At 41.3% G+C, this 23,913-nt stretch overlaps 1 protein-coding gene across 3 annotated transcripts in view; it reads right to left on the reverse strand.

The window, feature by feature from the left end:
- Positions 1-23,913, reverse strand: part of DGKH (diacylglycerol kinase eta) — a 172,492-nt gene that overhangs the window by 140,930 nt on the left and 7,649 nt on the right. The window contains exon 1 of one of the 3 annotated variants that reach the window (XM_065054613.1): positions 606-23,909. The exons of the other annotated variants lie outside the window; for them this stretch is intronic. The gene's annotated coding sequence lies outside the window, so the exon portion shown is untranslated. Of the gene's footprint in view, positions 1-605; positions 23,910-23,913 lie in introns of those variants that run through there. 3 annotated transcript variants of the gene reach the window in all.

Below are 23,913 nucleotides of genomic sequence, written 5' to 3' on the forward strand. Positions count from 1 at the left end.
CATTATACAATGTTTTACTCTAAGTGTTCGTAACTAATCATTTTCATCTTCACAGTAATGGGGACCAAAATAAAACCAGGATAATATTTTTGTACCTCCAGCAGCAACACAAAATCCTAAATTTAATTCCTGCACATCAATATTCTGAATCTTTGCTATTGTCAGTGAATGTGAAAAGTTTGAGAAGAAAAGACTAGGGTGGTTTCAAGTAAGTGACATTTATATACCAGGTATCTACTGCATATTATTAAAATAAACCAGCTACAGGTAAGAGAATATATTACAAAGAGAGACATAGCTGTAGATTAATTTTTAAATTATCATTGAAAATGAAACAAAATATAAAGCATAAATAGAAACAAGACCAGAAGGCACTGAGAAATACTAAGACCAACACAATTTCCTCCAATATACTCAAGATTATAAAACAAATCTATTTTAGAAGAAATGGTGCTCACTGCACAAGTTTACTAAACTTAAATGCTACTGCTGAAATTAGCTCAGTTAAAATCCATCATTCACAGACACACTTGCCTTTACACAGAAATCCAGTTTTACAGATGTACACTTATAGCTCGCAGGCTTAATTTCCTTACAATACTTACTGCTCCACTGATTCTCTAGAACTATGTCTTCGACAAAACCCAGAGCCTAGTCTAACTCTTATTTCCCAGGAGTTTCCTCACAAATCAGCTAAATACAAGATTTCGAGTATGTACCGTGGCTATTCTGTGTCTCAAGGTTTTTATATGCCACTGCCCTCTGTCAGATTTATTACTCCCCCATAATCTAATATAGAAAGAATTCACCCGATTGGCTAAACTGCACAGTGAAATGTTTCTATATAAAGCAATATTTTGAGCTTCCCGGTTGGGATGTTCCATGAGCGTGACACTTTGAAGGAAAAGAAAATTTCCATCTACGAGTAAATAGAAAGCTACACTCCAAACATTTTCAGCTATTTGAGATATTTTTAAACATCTGCGTTTCTTATCAGTATCTATGCAGTTCAAACTGCAGAGAATCATAGAATAGAGTCGTAGAATAATTTTGGTTGGAGGAGGATCATTGAGTCCAACCATAACCTAACTCTAACACTAAACCATGTCCCTAAGAACCTCATCTAAATGGCTTTTAAACACCTCCAGGGATGGTGACTCTACCACCTCCCTGGGCAGCCTGTTCCAATGCCTGACAACCCTTTCTGTGAATAAATTCTTCCTAATATCCAATCTAAACCTCCCCAGGTGCAACTTGAGTCCATTTCCTCTCATCCTATCACTTGCTACCTGGGAGAAGAGACCAACACCCCCCGTGCTACAACCTCCTTTCAGGTACTTGTAGACAGAGATCAGGTCTCCCCTCAGCCTCCTTTTCTCCAGGCTGAACAGCCCCAGTTCCCTCAGCAGCTCAGAAACATGAGATGGAACCAGCCAGGAGCTCCAAGAAGGGGGCAGCCATTCCTTCTGCTCCTCCTTGTTGCCTGCTCAGGGTCAGGTAAGAGATGGGGGCTATGAAGATCAGAAAGGAAACACAAGAAAGAAAGCACTCCTGCTCAACTCCCAGCACCCTTCACATCCACACAACAGCCTTCTTGCAGTGGATGGCCTCTATCCTATGGGCAATTTAAGGATGGATACAATGGCACAGGTGACTTAAATGCAAAAACACTGGAATGAGGGAGAAAAAAGACAGAGAAGCAGAAATACTGGAACTTTTACTAAAGCCCCCTGACTCCCAAGGTGACCTCAGCCAGTTGACACCTGAGACCTTGAGTCATCTATACATCCTAAAAACTTCCACTAACATCTTTTAACTAACACCTATATTTAAAAAATCATTTTTCCTTGTCTAAAACAGCAGTTGATTAAAGCAGTCTTCTAATAAAGAATATTCCAGCATCAAAGAGCTGCCCTTGCCTTTGTTCTCATTAAATGAACCTCATCTACACGTATTATCTATTTACTTATCTATAAGGGAAGTGAAACGGCTCAGGTGTTCGTTACAAGATGCATTTTCCCCATTTTGCAAGCATCCTTTTTTAATGCCTGTCACACAGTCTGTGCACTCCTGCAAAAGTCAGCTGAGCTCCTAAGCCTTGTGTAGACTCAATCCACCAATATACTTAGTAAATGAAAATACAATTCTGTTTCCCGTGCTGTTTTGATTCATACTTTCCATGAAGATATTAACAAAATCAATCATGAAACGTTTGACACTTTGTATTTCTACACAGCAGTCTTAAACTGGTAGAACTGCCCTACTGAAAGTCGTTTTCATGTAGTGGAAAAGGGCACGGGAAAGATTAGATCTGGGAGATTTGCCTTGAGCAGTGAGTGAAACCATGACCATGAGCATTCAGAACGTTATTTGTGAGCGAATTGTTCCTGGCATCCAAATACAAGGCTATCTTGTTTGGGTTCTTATTGAACCCGCTCTTCTAAGGTGATTAACACAGCATTTCCTCAGGTGACCTAAATGCAAGGTAAGAGGTGGTAACTCCCTTCTGAGCACCAACACAGCCACCTTTTTGGGAGCAGAGCAGATCCCCTCCAAGTCTCTGGAGAAAGTATGTATATTACAGCAGAAGAGAATGAATGAAGGAATGCACCCCAAAATGGCTAATGCACACCTGAAAACTAAATTTCTGGGAAGAGGGAGGAGAAGGGAAGTCACAAAATCCTACAGAAACCCCTGGCACACGTTAGCCTTCATGTCAGCAAGTCTCGTTGCTGACTGATTGTCATGTGGATAAAGTAAAGTCTGACCAGGTAAAAGAAACTGATAAAAAAGAAAAGGGATGCCCAAAAGATGGGGTGGGAAACGGGATAAATTGCTTTGGAGAGGCACATTTTTCCTTCCACTGGCTATAGAGGGAGTTCACATGATAAGGTAGATGACTAACCTTGGCATCAGTGAAATGAAGCAACATGAATCCCACCTTACCTACTCCTTTCAGAGGTTATAAAAGAAAGTTGCATTCACAATACGAAAGCTAAATTTCCCTCTGTTACGCTGTTAGCATTGCATAATTTTTATGTAAAAAGCTTTGGTTCAGCAAAGTAGGTTTTTAATTAATTTTTCATATGGCTTTTCTGACAATCTATTTTCACCTCAAAAAGCACTACGGTTTTATATTCAGTCTAATGGTTAAAAGCATTTCAGATGACAAATGTAATCTATATTTATTTGCATCATAAAGCAGTTTCTTGAAGGCAAAGCATGATAAAAGAAGTATGAATTCTCTAATGAAAAAGACATTAACATTTGTACTCGTGAAATTCTAAGTCTTTAAAAGTAATTATTCAAAGATTACTTGAGAAATGTTGCATGGACATGATACGTGGACAACGGGAACTGAAGTGGCAAAAAGATCTACCTAGAAAATTATATCCATATCAAACACCAAAGACCACTTTTCCTCAAAAAACTACGTAATTTAGACTCTTTTTCTATGTTGTCTGTAACAAAACAGATGAAGATCAGTCCATTATTACCAGACACTTTTCCAGATACATCTGCTGTACCTCAACTCTGAAGTTTATTAGTTCATTACTTTATTAGAGAAGCCTAAGAGTAACCAGGTAAATGGAACGCAGTTCATTAGCAGCTCTGAACAGAATACACACTAATTCGGTGTTGCAACATGCAAAGTGAATGGAATTAAGGAAAGCAATTTTAGATAATGAAATTTAAAATACTTTATATTCTATTAAGTTCCTTCCAGACTCCATTGGACAAAAGACAGACAGACAGAATCAGCTACAGAGCTAATTATCCCTCTTTTAGATCTTCCTAGTGAAATAGCCTGTTCTATTGATAAATTGATTCCCCAAGCTAATACTGAGGTTTAAAACAAAAAAGTTCATTGAACTGCTGAATTATGGCTGCATAGCTTTTTCTGAGAAAACTTATGGTACTGGCTTTGATAAAATTGTTGGACATAATAGCTACAAAGTGTAAAAAAAAAGGTGGTGTGACGCATCTTATTTCAAGATCATCCACGGGTTTTTATTGCCATCCAGTCCCTGCAACCATTGACACATTCACTGGGAAAAAATGCTGGGCACTGCCAAAGCATATTGTTTATTGGCATAGAGACCAAGAGCTCAAATGAGTAGTTCCATCAGGTATGCATTGAGCATAAACCAAACATCACTCGCAACGAGATGATGTAACGAATGTAAAAGCGAAAAGAAAATGAAGCTGCGGAAGAGGAGCAAGGGCGGCAGTCCCAGCAGCGCAGGGATGGAAGGAGGTGATTAGGGCACTAACCCTGGGAACAGCAATAAAATACTGCATGTGAAGCCCACCGCTGTTTCTTGAGTCGTTGTTTTTCTTGACATTGTCAGATGTCGGCTGGCACCCGTTCCCGACAGGTGCAGGAAGCCACGGCCGATGCCAGGCCGGCCCGGCTGACTCACTGCGGCAGGTGCTGCCCATCAATTCCCCCTCAGAAAAGGGAAGGTGACCCCTCCAGCCGTGCCACCCGTAGCCGAGAAACAGAGAGAAACCCAAAGTGCCCGGTGGGTGCCCAGCCCATGTGCCACAGCCAAAGGTCATTCTCCGGGGTCACCGTCTTGAAAATTCACCGACAGCTTCTGTGCGTCCTTTTGTTCTGGTTAAAGATGTGCAGTAAGAAAAGGTGTCTGTGGATGCATAACCAGGACTGCGGACATTTCGCAAGCCCCACGGTAAAGTACTACTTCAGCAACTGAGCTTTCAAAAAGGAGAGACAGTTCTTACTCTGGTACAATAGAACATTTAATTCTGCTGCCTTTGTTTGCAAAATCAAAGTTCTCTTAGAGGCAACTATGCTCATGTAACAGAAGCGATGTTTTTTTAATTGGTTTTTCAATTAATAGGTTTCCAAGGCTTTCGTAATTTCCTGCAAGGATAAAAGGGCCATATTCTCTGTCATATCCAAGATTTTGCTCAGAATAAGAACTTCCATTTACTTCATTCACTAAACTCATGAGAAACTGTTTCAGAGCAAGAATTAAAGCTTTGGGGTTTGAATCACCAGGGCAGATCTACCGAGGTCTTTTGCTGGGAGTCTGGGAGCTCAAAACAGAATAGAAACTGCCCCGACACCCTTCCCAGCAAGAAGTCTTTTGATCATCCTCCCATGTAGTTCAGAAGCTGCAGCAATGAGGCAGAGAAGGCCTCTCTTCATTCCACATCAAAACCCATGCACATTTGGCTACTTCTCCCCCTCCCAAGGGCTTCCATCCTGCCTCCAGTTTCTCTCACAAATCATCAGATAAGCCAGGCTTGTCCATGCACCAATGGGAAAACCGACAATTGTTCCATGTAATAGTTTCCTAACAGCCTCTCCAGACATGCTGTTCTCTCTTTTGGAGAATAGTTTCTCTCTAGAAGGGGATCCAGGTGGTCCTTTGGGACTCCCAAGTCTGTCATAGCTGCTTCCTCTTGCCTGGGAATGGAAAAGCTTTTGCTCTTAGCCTAAGCAGTCATAAGCTGAGGTTTGGTGGTGTGTCAGAGCCATTAGCCATCTAGCCTCTACATTCTTTCCGTTTTGGTGGGCACAGCAAAAGGCACCAAACAATTCAGAACCCTGGAACTAATACTTTATTATAACATCTAATATACCTATGAATAGCGAAAATTCGGAACTGCCAAGTCAAACATTTGAAAGCTTTGTATACAAACCTCTCCCTAACTACCTACAGCATTAGAGGCCAAGTCTCTGCTTTGTAGACCAGCAGTTCTGTCTTTTCCTCAATTGAACATGTTCTTCAGAAGCCCCTCTGGGCTTCTAAGAAGCCTCTCCTTCCACCACTGCTATGAGTCCCCTGTCCTCCTGCAAATTCCCAAAAGCTAAAAGTACCAACTCCCCTGCCCTCTTCTTCCTTGCAAGAGACAGAAAATGGTAAGCAAGTTGTCTTCTACACTGTTTCCCACATTCTTGTTCATCTGAAATAAAAATCGATAACATTGATACAGGTAACTATGAATAAACCAGTTTAAATACTTCTACCATCTGTCACAGTGTTTCTTGTTTCCTAAAGCAATGAATGATCTGAAAACCTGGTACGAGGTACAGTTGGCTCTTCCTAGAGGTCCAGAAACTACTTGTGAGAACAGAGCAGAGATTCTGCAGAACAGGTGTTACAACGGATGGTAAGTCTCCCAAAGCAGTAAGTCTTGTACCTCCATTTTCACAGCAATCAAAATCTCAGCTCCTAAGAAATCGCTGCTTTTTGGCAGCCTATATATTAGCAGGATGTGTATATTGGCCTCGTCCTTGAATTCACATTTCTGTTTACGAGAAAATAAAGTTAGCCAGGCCCTTTGTTTTATTTTCCAACTTCTGCTCTGTTCATAATAAGAGACTGCTTTAAACACCATCAGATTTTCAAGAGCATTCAGCATCAACAACTCCCATTCAGGCATGTAAATAAGTCACTTTGGATTTGCTGGATGCTGAGTGCTCTTGAAGAGCTGCCCCATCTACTACTTCTGTACCACTTCACATACTACTCACTGGATTTAAAGATGACATTGACAGACAGACAGTGCACTACCCAGGAGTAACTTTGATCATTAGATACGCAGGGAGAACAGCTCTGTCGTGTTGCAGAAACGCATTTCAAAACAACACACTCTTCCTCATATCCCTGTACCCAAGTGTTTAAATTACGTACTTTGTACAGATGTCAACAATGAAAACAAAATGAACTTCCCAAGTACCCTCATTTTTCAAACAATTGCACAATTCATCCTAGGTTGTAGCAAGTGATCACAAAACAGAGACTTCTCTCAGTGCACATGCATACACGCATTTTAATTGGGCTCTTTTGAAACTTTCTTGATACTAAAACACTTACGAGAGGCCATTATTGAATGGCTGAAGGGAATATGCCATGATTAAAACTGCACAGCTTTTGCTTCCAGGCCTTTCATTAGGAAGGTAAGAATTCATATTCTTCTGAAAACTGAAGAGGAGGCATGGACATTCCCAGTTGTTGTCATGGATACAGCTGCCGAGAAAAATGTCATTGTACCCCTGCAGATAAACGCATGTGCCAACTGCTTGGAATACACAGCGGCGAAACCACCGCAGACGTTAAACATTCTCACATAGCCATCAGGTTCCTCTTGAAATCTACACTACATGCAAAAAGAAAAAAAAACTAAAAAGTTATTTTTAAATATAAAGGTTATGGCATGAAGGAAGAAAAGGCTAGGCAGTTAAAAAAAAATGTTGGCACTTTCATAGTTCATGATGTCATGGAGGAAAAAATATTATGGAACAATAGCATGAGTAAAGGATCAAGTGTCAGCCCAACTTAGAGTTATCTGGATTTTGTCAGTGTGTGTTATAACAGTATTGTTAACTACAATAACTGTATTTCTTAGGTCAATGGACAATTAAAGAAACCAAACAAATTTAAAAAAAAAAAAAGTAACAAACACACGTTGGAAAATTCTGAACCAGGGAAGCTCTGATCCTGATTAGACCACCTCATAGTGTCGGCATTTTTGCTTGGACTAGGACACTCCAAATCTCTTTTCACTTCAGCTTTACATTAACTATTTACTGGGGACACAGATCACAAAAAATGAAGAGTTTGAAAACATGAGACTGTTCTTCCTCGTACCATTTTCCACATCCACTGCTGGGACAGGTGCTTGAATGAAGTGAGGCAATTACCAGGATGTTCCTGGAGTTTTGCTGCACATCGCGCAGTGGTATTTCATTGCGCCAAGCAGGTGCGAAAAAGCAAATACTGTCCCCACAGAGAGCGGGCAAGGTTTTGGATTCTCCTCCCCCGGTGGAGTGAAAGGACACAACTCCCTCTCCCTCCTCAGGTAACCCTTCAGATATCAGCTGCTAAACAAGCCCAGAGGGAAGGGAAGGGAAGGCAAGTGGCTCCAGGGCAATCGTTACCTGCAAATTGGCAAAGCATGAGGGCTGGCCAAGATGTGAAAAGGTGAGTTTGGTGGTGAAGCACACAATCAAGAAAAGACTGGCTCCCCACCTGCAAAAAGAGGCCTTCAGGAGCACGGAAGAAACCATCCCAAACTGAGGAGCTAATTCACCGCTGTGCAAAGACCAAAGAAATAAGGAAGCAGAACTGAGCACCCTGTTATAAATCTCTCCTCATAAGTACTTCGGGACAGGCCCAAACAATACAATGCCGTGTTTTGCAGAGATATGTGAGCTATCGCTAAGTGAAGCACGTTGGAACTGGAAGCAAGATAACTGCTTGAGCATGATGTAACACCCCAGCTAATTAGCTCCGTTAGCAACAAAGCCTGAGAGGGCTGCACTGCATCCAGAAGACAAGCAAGTCCATTTAGGACTAGCTAAGGCACCTCAGTACTGCACGACGGTCTTCCAGGTAGACACCTGTGTGATGTATCAGCTGAAATTGTAAATCGTGATACAATAAAAATAATAATCATCATCACCACAGGAAGAGGCACAGTTTCATTGGAAAGTAGTTGTAAAGTACATGTGGTAAAAAACAAAGGTGAGAACATCCAATTACACCCCAAAACATCAGCTATTTTACCAAAGCTGGAAGGGAACTCCTCTGTTTGAGGAACAGGCAGAGCACAGATCCTGTGTTAGCACAGATTCTGACACTGCTGCTTTCCGAATAGGTCATGATGCTTATCCCAGCCAAGAAAATAGCTGTTGATCGGCGTTCTGCCGTATCTAATCATCGCTATGGCCCAGCACCTCACCCTGGTGTCCACTGCAACACAAAAAGTCCTTTGAAGCTATCCAGTTGTTTTAGAAAAGAAAAACCACAAGAACAGAAAACAACTTGAAACAGCTCACACATGGCAGTCACCCCCCTTCCCATCACTGTAACCAACAGACCTCACAGGCATTTGGTGTAATGGCTAAGTGCTGCACAATTCAACTGGAGAAAAAATTAAAAGGCGTTTTAAACAAGTGTTTCAATAGATTCTATAGTAGTCATCCCAGCTTAGAAGTTGTTAACTTCCTCTTCAGGAATTAAAATGTTTTCTGAAGAACCTCCAAGCTCATTTGAGACAGGAAACAAACAAACAAACATACAAGAAAAAAAAAATCTGGTCTTTCTCGTTTGACAGATAGGCTTTAAAACATAAGTTCACAAACACAAGTACAGATAATTATGGCATGAGAATACACGTTTTAGAATGCACATGCCTTGCAAAATGAAAATTTCTTAATAGTTACAGAAGGACTTCCAGTACTTGCACCCACAACCCCTGTCCTTTGATCCCACTAGCCTACTACACCTCCCACGCTTGTGTAGCAGACAATTAGGGAAATTAATGTTTTTAAATTAAAATAATTTCTTATCCTTAGAATACATACAAGGTTTAGAACATCATTATTTCACTCCTGAAAGACGGAAAGGTTTAGCTGGATTTTTGAGGAGGCAGGCAGTCTTGTTTTACTATTTAGACTATTTACTATTTAGCAATTAAAAATATACTCTTAACTGAAATGACATGAATTCATGGGTAGGAACCCACCTGGGGAGAAATGAGGAAAACAAAAAATGCATTGCATCAGGAGCTACACATTATAGAAAAAATCAAGAAAAAATTCATAGGTTGGATGCTGCCCACCAGGCAACATCCTCCCTTTTATGAACTAACCATGTCCCATAAGCATCACTGCCTTCCAGGAGAAAAACTGTTACGAAGCCATTACAACAAGTAACACCTGACACAGTGCTAGAGGTGGAACACCCACAGGTCACCTTCCTGACCAAGCTGCCCCACAATATTTCTAGGCACACGTGCAGCAGTCAGCACAACCTACAAGCACTTAAATCCTGTTTCTTGTTTGCTATAAATGCCATCAGTGTGATCTGCTTACTATGAAAGCAGAAGGTCAGGTGCATACTAAGCACACTGCACAAAGCGTTAAAATCACATACACTCTCACTCCTACTCCAGAGATATTCCTTATTTCTCTGTGTCTGGTTCTCTGTCTGGAGCAGGAGCTTACACACAAGTGGATCATAGAATCATAGAATAGTTTGGGTTGGAAGGGACATTCAAAGCTCATCTAGTCCAACCCCCTTGGAATGAGCAGGGACATCTTCAACTAGATCAGGTTGCTCAGAGCCCCGTCCAGCCTGGCCTGGAATGTCCCCAGGGATGGGGCATCTGCCACCTCTCTGGGCAACCTGGGCCAGTGGTTTATCACCACCATTGTAAAAAATTTCTTCCTCATGTCTAGCCTGAGTCTCTCCTCTATTTAGTTTAAAACCATTACCCCTTGTCCTATTGTAACAGGCCCTGCTAAAAAGTCTGTCCCCATCTTTCTTGTAGGCCACTTTTAAGTACTGAAAGGCCTCAATGAGGTCTCCCTGAAGCCTCCTCTTCTCCAGGCTGAATAACCCCAACTCTCTCAGCCTGTCCTCACAAGAGACATGTTCCAGGATCAAGTACTATGTCCTTCCTTGCTGATGCACTAAACACCCTCTCCTCCACCGAGTCTTCATTTAAGCCTCTGTTGGCTGTGACAACACATGAAGGGAGGAAGTTCAGGTTGGATATTAGGAAAAGGCTCTTCACCCTGAGGGTGTTGGAGCACTGGAACAGGCTCCCCAGGGAGGTGTTACAGGCCCAAGCCTGACAGTGTTCAAGAAGAGACTGGACAACACCCTCAGACACATGGTGAGAACTGTGGGGTTGTCCTGTGCAGGGACAGGAGTTGGACTCGATGATCCTTGTGGGTCCCTTCCAACTCAGGACATTCTATGATTCTGTGGTTCTATAAAAACACCTTTAGAAGCTACAACAGTCCTATTCATTGACAACATTATGCCCATGTCCAGGCCAAAACAACAGACTTAGAGGTCACTGAAAGAGACAGTCAACTTCAGCATCTACTGGGATGTGTAGTCCCAGGTCTCCAAGACATTGCCCAAAAAGCTGCTGCCATGTTACTTTGCTGTTTGCAAATGATCCTCTGCCTCTGCTTTGATCCAGCTTCAGAAGGAACCTGTCCCATACACTATGCCATTTAAACTGCACTGACGAAATGCACCGGCTGCCCTCTCCACCCTCTGCTCTCTCACACAGAAGCCTTTAGGAACACTAAGCACATCCATCCCCGTTGTCCAAAGCCCAGGATGCTGACATTTCAAATCACACTCTCCTCTATGCAACTCATGAAAATAACAATGCTCAGGCAGCTGCTTGCCTGTATGCAATGAACCCGGCACAGGTTGCCAAGAGACTGCAATGATGAGCAGCATTTATTCCTGAATGCTCTCAAATGGGCTTTCACTATATGTTATTTCTAAGCCATAAAACATCAAGACCACATTCTTGTTTCAGTTTAGAATTAGTTTTTACAGCCGATACATAAAAAGAGGTAGTTGTAATAGACATGCTATGATGTTCTTAGCTGGAACTATATAAACAGTGCTTCTATAATAGGCACTACTCTGAACTTTATCAGGGAACTGCCTGAACTTCAGGCTTCATGCCTGGCACTGCTTTTCCTGAATTTTAAACCTGGAAGAAACATCTGCAAAGATGAGAAAAACCAAGCTATACAAAATGGTGAAGGAAAAAGTAAAAAAATCTGAGAATAAGCAGTTTTCAGATAGTGTGTATAGAAATTCTCCCCGTAAGGTCCATTCCCTAGGGTAAAAATTAAGTGCAGATTCAGTCAAATTCAGTAGGGTCCAAAGAACAAAAAAACTCAGCCTATTATACCACTTAACAAGATACTGCTAGCGATTTTCAGCCTTTCAATCTAAAAATAAGGTAATTTTGCAATTAAAAGCCACCACTAAACCTTAGGTGTCAGAACATTTTTCCCATTTATACCTATAAAGATTAATAACAATTTTATACACTGTGTAGCTACCTAGAGAACAAAAGTTCTATCACATGTGTTTCTAATACTGCCTTGCACATATTTTTAGGCTTTAATAACTGATCGATTTTTTTCAAGCAAAATTCAGCACTATCAACTATTTTTCTTCTGTGGATACTGCATATTGTTTTTGTCATAAAGCTAAGTATAAATTTCTTTTTGTTTAAGTTACATTACACATCTCCCCAATAAAGGAAAAAAACACAGAAGTGCTTTTCTGTACCTGACAAAATTCTGCACACATCGAGAATGAGAGGTTTAGTATTGCATAACACCTTGGAGAGAGGAGTTGGCATCAGTATTTCTCTGTCACTATATGCTGCGGTAAAATGGATTAGTGGTATTAGTGACAACTGACAAAGTTTAAGTGGTCCAAGATCAAGTGAAATGGAAGACCAAGCTTGGGCTCAAACAGGACACCTACAGTCTTTCGACCACACTGCACAGTTGGATAAGTTTTATAATCACGTCCATGACAAGCAGTTTACCAGAGGAAAAGCATTAAAAGCATGCCCAGGATACAAACAGCCAAGAAGTCTCCATTTTATCACGCCTCTGTGCCAAGCATTTCCTTGCTGCATTTCAGTGGGTCTTTTTCTGCACCATACTCATGACCTGTGAGCTATCTGTCACCACCTGCAAGAGGTGCAGAATCACCCGCAGTGACGCGGGAAGGATGGTGCAGCACCACCCCGGCACCCTCAACCACATCGTGACCAACCCAGCTCATCAAACGTGATGCAGAATGACACCCGCAACAAAAGAAAAATGTGGAAATAACTTCAGTTCTTGCAATTTACTTTTGTAGGAAATTTTTGTTTAGTTTAGTTCCCAATTCCCCTGAGCACCTCTCAAAATTCTAGCTTTCAAATTTTAACTGCAGCAGCATACAAACAGTCTTACAGCAAATAAATCACAGGTATAATAGTAAGCAGAGTATTTGAAAACAGCAATCTGTCCAGGGAGTTTTCATTTAAAGGCAGAAGAAAGACTTTAGACCTTGATAAGGCATGACATGATTCCATGCCATTGATCTGTAATCACACAGCTTTATCTGTAATGCAAACAAAAAGTTATTTAGAACACTCCTAATTAGGTATAATAAATGTACACTGGCACACTACTGAATCTATAAATAGACAGCAACCACACCATCTTTCCCCTGCTCCATTTTATAAGGTATGGGAGACGGGGGGGAGAAGAACAGCACTTTCCTTTTTTTAAGACGTTTCTTAAAGTCGTACCATTGAAAATAAGTTATTCTTTTTCTTCTGAAGGTATTAAACCTCAGCAGACATAGGCTGTCTTTGACACTTGTGGAAAAGGAAGAGAGAGAATACTTAATTAGAAATAAATCAGGAACCATATTCTAGCAATCTGTAAGATACTCAGAGAGACACAGCTCCAGACAACCCAATGTTGCTTCGAAAATGTCCCTCCTCTTAGCACGGAGCTGGGACCAGATGACCTCCCAAAGTGTCTTCCAACCCAAACTACAATTATGATTCATAAATATTTTTTTCCTAGAAAAAAGTCCCTCTCTAAAACCTCTCACACCTACACACAGTAATTTAAACTGTGGATTAGCTATAAATAACCTTGGTGTACATTTCAAAGAAAAGGTATAATCATCCTTGGCATAAAATTCAGCAGAAGCTCATTTGCCTCTTGCCATGGCTGTGACTCGTTTTATTTTTTTCTTACTTCAATAGAAAAATATAAGATTTCCCAGTAATTTCCAGCTCCTCGCTGTAAAACTGCCTCCCAGGGACACAGGTTTATCACGGGCTCAAAGGGTAATTTGAAATAGGAGCCCTTTGTAAAACTGTTGGCAGCAGATCCCTGGCTGAAGAAGGGTGGGGAAGGAGTAGAACCTGTGATTTTAACTCCTTTTATCTCCTCCTCAGCGGTGCACACAATGACCAGGCGAAAAATTGATTTTTTTTTTAATTTATTTTTTTTTTACCTTAAGCAGGTAAGCAAAAAAAAGTCCTGGTTCACATTCACACATACATATGCACAGAACTACCGGTCTCTTTATGCAAGAAGTAAGAAATCTAAAGTGTACATATAATCGGAACTATGGAAAAAATGCAAAGCTTAAAGAAACTGGAATAAAGATTATGCATTCTTTAAAAAAACAAAAAAAAATGAAAAAAAGTACTATTCACTGCTGTTGCATTTAGCTGGCAACACCAAGTAACGTGAGATAATACATAAAAGCAATGATGGGTTTTTAAGCATACAGCTTGACATTGCCAGGACATTTAATAGTTCACTTTTGACAAGAGCTCTTCAGGAGTTCTGTACTTTTTAGGATCTTCTTTTCCCTAGAAATGCTGAAGAAGCAGCAGAACACAGTTTTACAATGCAGCATCAGGGGCACAGGTAGAAATCTGACAACCTTCTGAAGCCCAGAGTATTTGTTTTAATGTACCAAGTATAGCAAGGGAAAAAGCTTGTCACCTAGTAGACAGGATGCAATCACAGCCTCTAAGTTTTGTAATTGCCTTTGAATGTTTGAAAGCTTAGTTGCCAGTGGATCAGGGAAGATTGGAGACCATGAGCCTAAGCAGTAAAGTGTCTCAAGTATAAAGGGTAACTTGCCTGCACGTAGTTTTGAGGTACACTGACAAAAATGTTATCTCTTCAAAATGTTAACTAGTGGACTCAATACAGGTAAAAGTCCTCTCTGTGCTTCCATGAGCAGGCAAGAAGCTGCATACAGATACGTGTATTAGCCCAACACTCATTCACAACCAAAAAAAAGAACACCAAAAACCACAAACAAATAAAAAACAAACAAACCAAGATGCAGTCAACTGAGCTACATGAAAAAGTTTTCTTAAATTATTTTTCCCCCCTACAAAAACATGATAATGAAAACTTCTAGGTTATATGCAAAGTTTGCTTAAACAAGTTCACTCACTCAGAAAGAAAATCAAGTTTGACAACATCAGATGGATGGCTCTGAAGGTTATTCCTGTTTGTCTGTAATGAGAAGCTGTGTAAATATCATTTTTTTATTATTATTTCCATAAAAGACCAGGTTTAATCACAAATATTGGCTCTTCATTTCACACCCAAGTAACTCACTTAACACTATCTCCCTGTGGCAGATCTGCATCCTCCCAGCATTCTTCCCAGGCAGAATCCACATATTATAAATATATCAAGTTAATATACAATAGTAAGGATTACTGTTTATACCATGAACACCACCACATTCTTTCAGTGATGGGATCCTTGTCTCACCAAACCTCATTTTACCCTTCTCGCTCTCTCTTTTTGCACTTTAACAGACCTCTGAGCCCGAGGCCAATCAACGTTTGTCTACAGAGTAACTCGTGTGAAGATATTAGGCAAAAAATGACAATAGCTGGAAAAGTCACCAAAAAGGGTGCATTAGTTTTCAAGTCCATAGCTGCCCAGTGAACCATCTGCTCCCAGTGCCACAGAAGGAGGAGGCAGCGCAGTGACACTATCCAGAGGAGCAACCACGTACATCTGCACCCTCTCTAACACTCCATGCCCAAACTTTTTGGTCATGGTCAGCTCCCCTCTTTATGGGCATTATTGGGAGAAACCTGGCAGAGGCACAGGCTGAAAGGAAAAGCGATGTCACCCTTTCTCTGTTCAAACTCCTGAAGAAACCGTGACAGCGGCAGGCGGGAAAGGAGGGAGAGAACGAGAAGCAAGATGTCTCTATGGGAGCATTAAAACAAACACAGAAGTATGTGCCCGTCCTCATCATCAACAGCGAGCGTGCACAGCGAGGGAAGAAGCCTCTGCCCGACGGGCGGCCGGCACTGCTGGTTATCCATGCTGGTCCGTTCCAACACCCTTAGCTGAACCAGAACAAGCCACCCTGCTCACCAAGAGCTGGGGAGACATCCAGCTCCCTCTCGCTCCAGAGCATCGCAGCGGCTACAAGGACAACCAGCTGTCAAGCTGAAGGCAGCCAAACTCGGTTGCTAAATTTAAGCGACCGCACAACAGGACATAACTGACCAGAGCAGCGTGACAGCCCTTTAGATCCACTTAAATCTCCACAGGCACGAAAAACCTCGGCGGATCTTCCCAGCACGAATCTATGCCAGAAGTGCAAAACGACACCGAGGGCACGGCCGGCTCTCCTAGAAAGACCTTGGCATGGCTGGACACGCATCCTCCCGGCGGCTGCCGACTCGGCAAGCACCCGGGGAGACTCACCACCCACAAGCACTATTCAGCTTCAAAACCCTATTAAGGTTGCTAAGTGACAATAATGTAGCGCGATCTCACACCATTTGCAACCCCCAGATGTTTAAAGGCGAGGAAATGAACAGTTCAGATCATCATAAATATCACGCCGCCCATCGAATAAACAAATAAATTCTCATTAAGTGTAAAACCTTGCTGAATTCATTACAATAACGCTAACTCTCCCAGGAGTGCAGCTCAGGTTTTTCCTATTGTGCTTTCAGTATCTAAGTGGTGAAATATTCCTAAACAGGAACATTAGTCAAACGAAAAACTTAGCTGGAAAAAAAAATTATTTGCTCTTTCTTCATAATTGTGCAATATATCAGGATAATTCCTACACAGTAAAAGTTTTATAAATCAACTACATTCTGACTTCACATATGAAATTTTTATGGCCCGCATCCAATGAGCACTTAAGGGCCGGCTTAATTTTAAGAAGTAATTAATCATATAAAAGTGTACAGGACTGAAGTGTTTCAGTATGTGCTTAAATGTTTTACTAGATTAAATTTCTTGTTTTATTTTAAATAGCTTCCAACGCAGTAGTCTTATTTTTTACCACACGAATTAAATAATATTTATTTTCAGTCAGCATTAAGCTTGTTTGCTGTGATAAACGCAATGCTTACATTAAGAAGAAATGAAGCTTCTTTTTATCATTATGTAGAAGATGTAAGTTATGGATGCTCCCAAGCCAGGCTTTTTTTTGCCATTGCTAGAAAACTGAGAGTTGTGGCTTGAACTTGGGATAGCAGAGCTACGGTTCCTGCACTGCTATTTACTAGCTTGTTCTTAGGTTTTTAGAGGAAGATTTCAGACAATGCAACTTACTTTTTGGAGGCATGAGAGGAAAGGATAAAACAGTAATGTAAGAAGGTGCCAAATACAAAAGTGAAAGAAAGAGTTCTCTCTTTGCATAAAAGTCCAAGTACCAACGTATCAAACTGAAAAAAATTAACAAAGCTAGCCACACTGTCAATAATTTTATAGCATCATATCCACCTACATTACAAATACCTATGTAGAATCTCAAAAACTTAATGGCCAGCCAGAACAAAATATTGGTCTTGTGGGTCCTCCACCAGTGAGCTACCGAGCTACCTTCACAAGACACCAAACTACGTCTTAATTATCCCTATCCCAGAAAAACATCCAAAATAGCAGAACGACTACAGAAACATTATTTTGTAGCCAAAACTCCATGTCCTGAGCTTCAATGAATACACACACAAACACACAACACTTTACATTATCTTCTTCTTGAACTTAGATTTTGAGGTCTCCAGACTTCTTGTTCTATAGATCCCTTACCAGAAGCATGGTTGGTCAGAGTTCAAAGAAAATGACAGTAACATTAGTTTTGTTTTGGTTTTTTTAAGTTAACCTTTTGGAGCATTCCAGAGCAAGATTATTAGTCTAAACTGCCTTTTATCATCTTCAGCCAGTCAAGAGGCCTCAATGCTTCCCTTCAGATAAAGACTTTGTGATGGACAGACAGTCTATTCTTTTGATCACTGCTTCAATTACAAAATCACTGTAATTCTACATATTCAGCTACAGATACCCAGACTAACTTGGCTAGTCCAGCTAGTCATACAGTAGTCATACAGCAGTCTTGCATCTTGGATTCTGATGTAACTGCTGGAAACAATTCAAAATGTCCACAAATTATCTATATAGCTTTACATGGATAAAGACCCCACTACAGAACAGTCCTTTCTTGAGTGAGCTCTGACGTGGCTGTTATGTGTCTTCAGGACTGTGCGCATGAAGTTCACAAGATAAGGCATCTCAGAAAGGGTTTCCCAGTTGTCACTCGTTCTTCAATTAGTCTCTTCTTGTGACTCTTAAAATGAGGGATTTTCTCTAAGCTACACAACAAACTCGGTGTGTTTCACCTGATCTTTTTGTCAGAAAAGCATTCCTCAGCTCCTTTGGGAAAAGAAACCACAAAACAAACAAAATCTCTTACATTAAAGGATGGAGAGTGTGATTATCTTGTCTTTTTCCACATTCACAGCTGACCAGCTGGCTGGCACAGGGTGGGGGTGAGGGGAAGTATAATTCACTTATCTTTCAATACAAAGTAGCATTAATCCTTCAAAGAGTCTAGAAAAGGAAAGGAAAAATACAAAACAAAACACCAAAAGTAACATTTTCTTCCAAGATGTGCTTCCAAATATCTACTAAAAAACGTTACAAGCCCCGCCTTTCTGGTACTTAGCTAGCAATTTAAGCTTTGCCAATACATGCATCACTAAAATGCCTTAGCAGATTTCATTTCAGTTTTATACAAACATGTGTCAGAATTTGGAGTGGTAATGACCACTGTGCCTTAAATAGTGTAACTCTTTCCACTCTAAGTCTGCTCGCCTCTACATAGTGTGTTCAGTCATCTTTAACTTTCCAAAACTCCTATATCTTTGGCTAAAATTTTCCATTAATGGACCCTTTTTTGAAAGCTTAGGTAGAGACACAGCAAGTATGAGAAGCAACAAATACTGCACACCATTTCGCGCTAAAACCTGGTTTGCTTCTTCCAGGCATACTCTAGAACGGAATAATATCTATATATGTATACGAAACCTTAAATATATTACTCTGTGCATGAGTGCATTTGTCTGCATGTATCAGGAGGATATACTGATGAACTGAGTCTGAAGAGGGAATCAAATTTGCCAGATCTTTTACAGCAGTTGTGAAAAAAAGTTGGTGAAACATTTCACTAAGGATGGATATACAGTGCATGCACTCATCCACCAATTGAACTGCAGAGTGAATATTAGGGAAAATAGAAACACCGCAGACAGATACCCTGCAGCACCTTTCCACCTTTTCTGTAGGCACGACCAGCGCCAAGAACTTGAGGATGAGTGCTGTGCATTTGGTCGCTTCTGTTCTGCTCCACGCTGTGTAAACACAATGGTAAAGTTTGGTGACGCTACATGTGTGACTGCAATCGAAAAATAAGCTGCAAATTACAATGCATGTTGAAGTTATGCAGATTCAGACAATCGTAACGCACACTCAGGTTCCCCATTAGGGATAAATTTGTTGCTGTGGCATTTTCCTGGGAACTTCTGGTACATAAAATCAGGTTTCCTTAACCAGAAAGGAATCAAACACTATTCAGCTGAGTAAACCAGGAATTAGCAAATAACAAAAGCTACAAAAAGCAGATTACATTGCGGAGAATGGTGTTTGTGAAGCCCAAGGCTGGTATCAACCACAGCACTTTACATTTAGGTGAATTAACAAGCTATAGCAATCGCACAGAAATGTGCACCAAAAACAAACAGGAAGTGACTACTGGGACTTGGCACCATCAAATGTCACCATATGGAAAAGGTTAGAAACTTTTTGTAGGCTGTTCCTAAATGGCTGGTGTTATCCACTAAGGCAAATAAAAACACAGTGGGGAATTTAATTAATTTAGTTTTATTACTCCATAAATACTTAGGATACCTAAAAAATATATATAAAGATAATTCTAGTAACAGCTCATTCCATTTAACTAAGCAACACTGTCATCTCCATCAACTATAAGACATCCGTGTTTCTGAACGTCTCCCACACCACAGCAATTTCATTATTAACAAAAACCACTGGGGGTGAAGGAGAGGAAGAAACTATTCTCCCAAATACATTACAAGTGTATTTATCTCATTTAATACACCCTATTTTCTTGCATTTCCTGATTTATATTTTCTGCTCCAGAATGTCTGCTTCATCCAAAAATAAACCCAGGTCAGACACCCAATCACAGATTTGAGAGCAAAACACATACCCAGCAGAGCTTTCCGATTAACTGCACGTGGACCCATTAAAGCAGGAAGCCAGGTCAGCAATGCAAGTGCTATTCTTCATATCCACTTTTTAGCAGAGAATATTCAAGACCAGAGAAGGAACTACGACCGTGCACATCTGACAACTCTACTTCCAAGTATCCAGGGACTGTTTCATTTATTAATGTTGTGCTCGGCCCTAAGATGAGCAGAATTTTAAAAGTGTCAACTCTAATTTGATCCTTCCCTTCTCGACAGGCCCCAGCTATCAAGAACTGAAGCAAGACCATCTTTGTAAGGAACATATTTTGCACTACAGCGATTAATTTTAAAGAAACTACAATCCCACTCATGACAGGCAGAGCTTTCAGGCTGCAACCCCAGAGAACCAAAGTCATCTGTTTCATTTAAGAAAGGCATCAACGCTGCTTGTCTTAACCAGCATCTTTAAAAGTTAAGAAGACAAATTTCACATAGACGCATGAAGAACTTCGCACAACTTAAATCCCTAATATAACACTGTACAGCATCATATATGCTACCGCAAAACTGGCTAGTTTTCCAAAGTCCTTGTAAAAACAAAATACATATTTCAAAAGTCTTTTTTACCAAAAAATTTTATGCACTAAATATTCAGGTCTCCCAGAGGGAGGGAAATTGTGGGTAGACATCATGAAGTCAATAATTGTTCCAACGCTGTCCATTGGGGATTTCAGCTCAACTGCTTGAATTTCACAAGGTACCTGCCACCTGTTTTATTCCCTTGCATTTCCTCCGGGAACACATAGGAGCTCCACAGATGCAACAGCTTCCAGGGTGAGGTTTGAAGAAGATGGCTTTAACCTCCCAAAAGTGCTAATTAATTTTGGTCCTGACTCCCCTAACAACACCTTCTGCTACAGAGTCACTCAAAACCACATACAGAGCTTGAGCAAACAGGTCATAGGTACAAACAAGGTGTTGGCCCAGAGAATAGTTTAGTCCTCTGCACCACAACTCCTTCTCAGGTTTGCAGACACCAAAACATGTTGCTCTCAAAGTTTTCTGTTCAAGGAAATTAATAATGGCCATATTTTGAGACAGACATGCCTTTAGAGTACTCTAAAAATGTGAGGAGTACATACACATAAACCAAAAATACAGCCAGAATAGAAGTGACATACACGTCCAGCTCTATCAGCTACCTGTTTCTCATAGCAATTTAGGGTAAAATTTAGGGTAAAAGAAATCAAGTTAGCAGTTTGCAGAGGAAGTTGCTCTCCAGTGTGGGCAAGTTACAGCAAAACTGAACAACAGACTTCTAAGTAGAACTGTGAGCATACAACCAGCTTATCACAAACAAGCAATTAACTCAGTGTAATTATATCTGCCAATATAGTATTCTTTCATTTTCCCATTCCATTTTTCATCACCTGGCCTCAGTCAAATAATTAAATTGTTTTTATTTAGGAAGAAGGCAAAGTTTAAAAACTCCCTTTGAGCACTACAGGTGTTACAAATCTTAGAGACTTACATTTGTGCTAGCAAAAGGGCTTTGCTTTCATACATACATTTGCTAAATCTAATACACACGTTAAAAAAAATCCACTCCTGAATGATTCTGTCAGCAAAGTATCACCATATGGTGGCTTTCACAAATGATCAACTGTACCAAAACATCTAAAAATAACATCTTCCTTAAGTAAAATAAAAACAATTACCAGCAGAGACTTTTGGGTACAGTTCTGGGCTAAGGAATCAATACCACGTTGCTGAAATGCTTCAAGTAAGTATATGGGCAACCTCTAGAGAAAAACAGAGCATTCAGCAGCCCACAGGCATCAATGATAAATGCAATATACATGTTTTGGGTTCTTCCAAAAGTCTATTTTATGTAAGACAAACCAAATCCATTTAATTAAAATCTTAGCTTACAAACACATTCACGGAGTAAGTGAAGCTTAACAAATCTAATTTGAATGAAAGGGACTAGCTGCGTAAAAGAGCAGCTCCCTGATGTTCCTTGCTCTAGTGGTTTCATGTAACCACTGATCACCAACTACTACAACAGCAAACATACAACACCCTGAACTAAATGGGAGTTGTCTGTCTAAATATAGCCACTTTTAAATAATGCATTGCGAGTTATAAAATAAAGTGCTACTGAATTATTTAATATGGGTCTCATCTTTAGCAAAGATATATCACTTTTAATTAAATGGAAAGAAAGATATTTATATTCGATGTTGCATATTGTTGTAAGTTGCAACCAGTAAAGCAGCATTTTATGACTCCAATTATGTCAGCAGTCAGTTTTTCCTATATATATCTGATTCACAGAAATAGAACTGAGACACAAACTAAGATAAGCAAAAGCATCACTTGTAGAGCTGCTTAGAACTTCAGGCGATCCCAGCTTTGCATTCACTCACAGCCCTCAGACACAGAATATCCCACCAACCTGTAACAGTTGGTAAGAATTGGCTGGGATCTAATGCTCACAAACCTGCTTCAATAACCTTCATAATCCACATTTTCCTTACACAAGTATCAATCTCCATGAGAGCAAACCCTTGAACACACTTAACACCACTACAGCTAATAAAGCATCATATTCTGTCACTTTTAAAACATTTTGAAGACCGCCACACAGAAGTGGTATTAAAGCTGAAAGTTTGTGTAGGACTATGTTTCCAACATGATGCAATAGTCATATATTATTTACTATAATAACCCTTCAGTCAGGCCTAATATCTGCAAATGCAAAATTAACATTTAGCAATAAAACAGGATGACACGTCACATTTAGGAGGCTCCAGGAAAAAATGGCTTTTCACCTTGCATAATGGGATAATACTACTGTTGAACAACACATACTTTCTGTTTAAAGGTGGCTGCCTCTTGGATGTATGTGGCGTGTGAAGCAAAAGCTCAAAGGAAGAATGGCCTCAATCTGACAGGACTCCACAAACAACCCCTTAATAACTTTAATGGGTGCTCTGTAAAGGAAACACCACCACATGACCTATTGTGTAGAAACCAAAATGTAAGTGTGATCTGCCTGGGCTTGCATGGAGTCAAACAGCAAAACAATTGATCTTGATGTCACTGCACCCAATGGGGCTTTGTGCAGACCCCATCACGGAACGTGGACCACGCTTTGCAGAAAGTCACGGGATCCTTCTATACAAAGAGTAAGTCAGGTCTCGTTATTTTTATACTTTTAAATGCATGCTTGTTGAAGAGCATTTTACGGGGAAAAAAAAAAAAAAAAGTGATGTAAATACATCATCCATCAAAAAGTCAACTCAACCAGGACCACTTCAGCCAGAAAAAAAAAAAAAACCTGCATTAACCTGACATTTTGACAGCTGCTTTACGTCTCCAGCCCCGCCAGCCAGGAGGATGCAGAGCAGTTCGCTCCCGTCCCGCCAGGTGCCTTTCGAACTGGAAACCGCGTTGCCTCCCCCGCGGCGCTCCCGCTCCCGAACGGGATGGAACCCGATGTGGCACCGCGGAGCGCACGGCGGCCGCCCCCCGGGGCCGGGGGGGAAGAAGATGAGCGGGCAGGGGAGCGGGGGGAAAGGAAAGTTGGTGAGGAAGGGCTGGCTGAAGCAGCCCCCCCGCGCTGTGAGGCAGGGCGGGATCCCCGCGGTAGCGGTGCCCGCCGCCGAGGAAGAGGAGCCGGAGGGGAGGCAGCCCCGCCGCTTCCCCCCACACCCAGGACGCCAGGCAGGGCAGGGCGGCTGCCGGGGCAGGCGGCTTCCCCTCCGGCCCCGCGGAGCTGCGCCGCCCCGGGGGGCTCTTCCTGCCAGACGGGGACAGATGTGGACGCAACAGCTGGACGGGGAGGAGGGGAGAGGGAAGGAAGGAAGAGGCACGGCCGCCTCACCGCTCCCCCCCTCCCGCCGCCGCCGCTCCCGGGGATGCGGGCGGGATGCAGCGGCCGCCCCCGGCTCCGGGCTGCCCCCGCTCAAGGATGGGGATGGAGAAACTTGCCCCGGAGGCAGCGGGGCTCGCCGGCTCCTGCCC

The sequence above is a fragment of the Columba livia genome, chromosome 1 (assembly GCF_036013475.1).
Source record: "Columba livia isolate bColLiv1 breed racing homer chromosome 1, bColLiv1.pat.W.v2, whole genome shotgun sequence".
Classification (NCBI taxonomy): Eukaryota; Metazoa; Chordata; class Aves; order Columbiformes; family Columbidae; genus Columba; species Columba livia.